The sequence below is a fragment of the Suricata suricatta genome, chromosome 7 (genome assembly GCF_006229205.1).
Source record: "Suricata suricatta isolate VVHF042 chromosome 7, meerkat_22Aug2017_6uvM2_HiC, whole genome shotgun sequence".
Taxonomy (NCBI): domain Eukaryota; kingdom Metazoa; phylum Chordata; class Mammalia; order Carnivora; family Herpestidae; genus Suricata; species Suricata suricatta.
This window is the reverse complement of record NC_043706.1, coordinates 76,667,680-76,672,049: the sequence shown is the minus strand read 5'-3', so window position 1 is coordinate 76,672,049 and position 4,370 is coordinate 76,667,680.

The window sequence follows — 4,370 nt, the reverse complement described above, 5'->3', positions numbered from 1 at the left end:
GAATTGTTTACAAAAAGATTATTTTGTATTTACTCTTCATTCCTTTTTTGATCCTTTTAAATTCAGTATAAATATAGCTAGACTTTCAGACTGTATCCTGCGTAGTTCAAGGGACTGAAGTCAGCGTCCCTTGTCTCACCATATGACCTGCTTTACAGGGAAATAACTTAGTGTTGTTTTTCATGCCTCAGCTTCTTTTTTGTAAATTTATGATACTTTTCTGTATAATCCTTTGAAATTTTTGGATAAAAGATGGTGTTTTAAGTTCCGATGAGTATTACTAGTTACTCAATACCGTTTATTGAGTGCTCTGTTTCTACTTAGAATGATACAGGGGTGAGAGTTGAAAAGGGAAAGTAGAGCTCTCCAGATAGCTTGCTGAGAATGTCACTCATAGGAGATACACTGGGATTGTCCATTCTGTGGCTGACTGTGTCCTAAATGTTGTTCAGTGAATTTCAGTCAAAGGTTTGTAAGGAAATGAAATCACATCTTTGTTACTGGATGTTATTTGAAGAGAAAATAATGCTGTGTAACCACTTTGATATGCTGTTATCCCCTTCTCTCCCAAATGCACACAAGATTTAAAAAGAAAGGAAACCATCCTCCATAGATTTTTTTTTTAAGGAAGGAAGAAGGTTCCAAGCCAGAAATCAATTGATTTTCTTCCAGAAGTCAGGTGGAAGGATCTTCAGATTTTAATGTTTGCTCTTCTTGGTTTGTTTGTTTGTTTGTTTTGATACAGAGAGAGACAGAGCATGAGAGGGGGAGGGGCAGAGAGAGAAGGAGACACAGAATAGGAAGCAGGCTCCAGGCTCTGAGCTAGCTGTCAGCACAGAGCCCGACACGGGGCTTGAACCCACAAATGTGAGATCTGACCTGAGCCGAAGTCGGAGGCTTAACCGACTGAGCCACCCAGGCGCCCCTGTTTGCTCTTCTTTGAATTGTATTTCTTTTGAAGGTATTATATGTCTAGCTTTGTAATCACTGTAAATTTAATTATTCCAGGAATATGCATAATGATGAAATATTTTATGTACAATTTTAATAGAAAAGCTCAGGGCCCAAGTAACAGTGATAGAAATGAGAAAAACCTTTACTTAGAATTGTCCACCTAATCAAAGCCCAAGAAATAATGGTCAGTGCAAAATCAGTATGTAGCTTAGTGCTAACTAACTCCGTGGATAATTTTATCATCATAATGCCTGATGAGAACATAGAATTACAGAAAAACATTGCCTTCAGCATGTTCTGTAGCAGCACTGAGGGCACTCTTTTGAGAGTATGTGTTAATGAAGATTTAATTTTTAAATATAGGCAGTCCCCAGCTTTCAAATAGGTTGTGTTCTAAAGGTGATTTGTGAGTTATTATTTTTTTACAACTCAATGTTGTAAGTGATGTTCAGGTTCTAGACAAGTCCACAAAAGTTAGTCCATAATATATCTTGAATACTTTGGGGGGTGGTGTTCATAAAGTCCTAAGCTTAGTTTTAACTAATTGAAATTACGGGCAAGAGAGAAACAATTTGTGAAATGGTATTAAGGGAAAATTTAATTTTTACTGCTGCAATGGACTTTGGTTCTATTAATTATTAGAATTTCTATTTTCATCTGATAACCATTTTCCTTTTTGTCCAAATCTAAAATAAACATACTGTATACTATTATATAATTCATAATTGTCTAAGCATTAATAAATTAGCATTTTAAAAGTGCTTACAGATTGTTTCTGTTACATCTACAGCGAAAGTTGGTAAAGTTTTAAAGAGCTCAAGGACTTTATGAAGATCGCGTATATCAGGAGAATTAAAGGTTAACATTTTATAACTTCATTGCCATGGGAAAGCACATCCTGAACTCGGTCTTGGTTTGGAACACAAAATACTAGAAGTAGTTCATTGGTCTCCTAGCAAGAGGTCACTGACCCACCTGGGAGACCAGATGACCTTATCACCTGAGAAGAAGAAAGTCCCCCTACTCTCAACCTTTGCTTAGCTGAATCATGTGCTAGGAACAATCTTCCTCCACTTCTCAGTGAAACTTGAGCCGACCTCCGGATCTATGTGATCTTGTTGCATGTTTCCATGGAGTGTACCTGTACTTTAAGATTGATTAAGCCAAGAAGATTTCGCATTGTGCAGATCCCTCTCTCTCTGATTTGCCTCTCTTCCCTCCCCTGTCCACTGATAGGCTACCTTATTTGTATTGGGATGTTTTAAGCACCTGATATACATTCTGAAAGTGGCATCTTTTTTGCTCTTTCCCTTTCAGTTCACATATACTCCTTAAAAATCCTTAAGTTGTCAGTCTGATCCCCATCATGGAGTTGATGAGCCAAATTGATCTTTGGGGCTATTCTTATTCAAATGCCACGTGAAGAGACTCTTCAGTTATTTTTTAAAGCCCCACCTTCTCCCTTTGACTAGCGTGTCAGGACGAAATCAGATGTGTACCTGTTGGTAAAGGCTTAGGACTCCTTCCCCTAGTACTCACGTTTAGGTAATTCATGGCTTTTTCTTTGACCAAAAGCACATGACTACATATCAAGGTAGTTAAAATAGCATGTCAAAAAATATATAATGTCTGTTTCACCTGTAACTGTTTAAGCCAATGAAACCTTTCAAATTTTATGTATTGTGGGGCTTTTATGTAGCACTTTACATTTTCATGCTGCTTATTGTTTTATTCCACGGAAATAAATGAATTTCATCAAAATTCTCAACTAATTTTTTTAAAAAACCTTTAAAGTTGTTTATCATTTTGACTACAGAAATATATTTCCTACTTCAGGAGAAAAGTCTTTTTGTTATTTTTGTCTGTGAATAAACTTTCTGGTATCTTGAGACCGCCCATTCTTACAGACCAGAGTCCATACACAAACAGACCTCACACATTGGACTTGCTTGAGCAGAAACCGAGGCTGAAGTACTAAAAGGCCTGTATTGTTCCATCACTTGCAAGTAAGTATATGAAAAGCGAATGCATTTAGTGAACCTGAAACGAAGACAAATGTGTACAGTAACGTGTGTACTGTTGAAGCCTTTGTAGGAGGCTGTGCCTTGCTCAGAAGCTGTTTGGAACGCCTCTTGAACAGTTGCCTTCAAAACTAGTTTGAGTTGCTCAATAAAACCAGTGACTTTATTCATAACTGTGTTTGACCAAACGTTGTATTCTTTCTCTTATTTGGCCTTCTGTCCATTCTACCTCCTTAAATATTTTCTCCCATCTTACCACTTCACGTTTTACCATTACCCTATTGAGCCATTAATCCCCTCTGAAATAGTGCATTAATTTCTAACAAGTCTCCATTCCTCACACTGCAGCCAGTGTCTTCTACAGGGCACAAATCTCATTGTCAAGCCCACACCCTCAATATAGGTCAGAAGGCTTTGTGTAACCAGAGTCCAACTGTGCTCTTTGTCCTATTCTGACAGTTTACGGGGTCTTTCCACAGCTCTGAGCTTGAGCACTGGGGCCAATCCTGTTTCCAGAGAGAACTGAGCAAATATTAAAGTTTGCATTCCCTGCCTTACACCATATGTAAAACGCAACCCAAAATGGATCTAAGACCTTGGCGTTGAGAGCCAGAACTATAAAATTATTAAAAGAAAACATACTAAATCTTCATGACCATGGATTAGGCAGTGGTTTTTTATTTTTATTTTATTTTATTTATTTTATTTTTATTTTTTTATTTTTATTTTTTTTCTCCATAATATTTTATTGTCAAATTGTTTTCCATTAGGCAGTGGTTTTTTAAAACATAAGACCCTAGCCCTCAACACAAGGGTTTGTTAAAAAAAAAAAAACAAAAACATAAGACCCAAAGTACAAGCAACCAGAGAAAATATATTTCATCAAAATAAACACTTTGTGTTTCAAAGAACATCATTAATAAAGTGAAAAGAAAGGGGCACTTACTTGGGTGGCTCCGTTGGTTAGGCATCCAACTCTTAAATTCCGCCCAGGTCACAATCTCGTAGTTTGTGGGATCAAGACCCATATCGGGCTCTGCGCAGACAGCATGGAGCCTGCTTGGATTATCTCACTATCTCTGTACCTCTCCCACTTGCATGTACTATCTCTCTCAAAATAGATAAAAGTGAAAAGACAACACTGGAAGAAAATATTTTCAGATAAATATCTGATAAGAGACCTGTATGTAGAATATCTAGAGAACTTGTATAATTCAATAATAAGATAAATAACCTGATTGAGAAATCGCAAAGGATTTGAATAGACATTTGTATAAACAAGATTCACAAATGGCCAAAAAACACAGAAAGATGTTCAACATCAGTTTTTATGGAAATGCATGTCAAAAGTACAGTAAGCTACTTGACACCCACTATGATGGCTAGAAAAAAAAA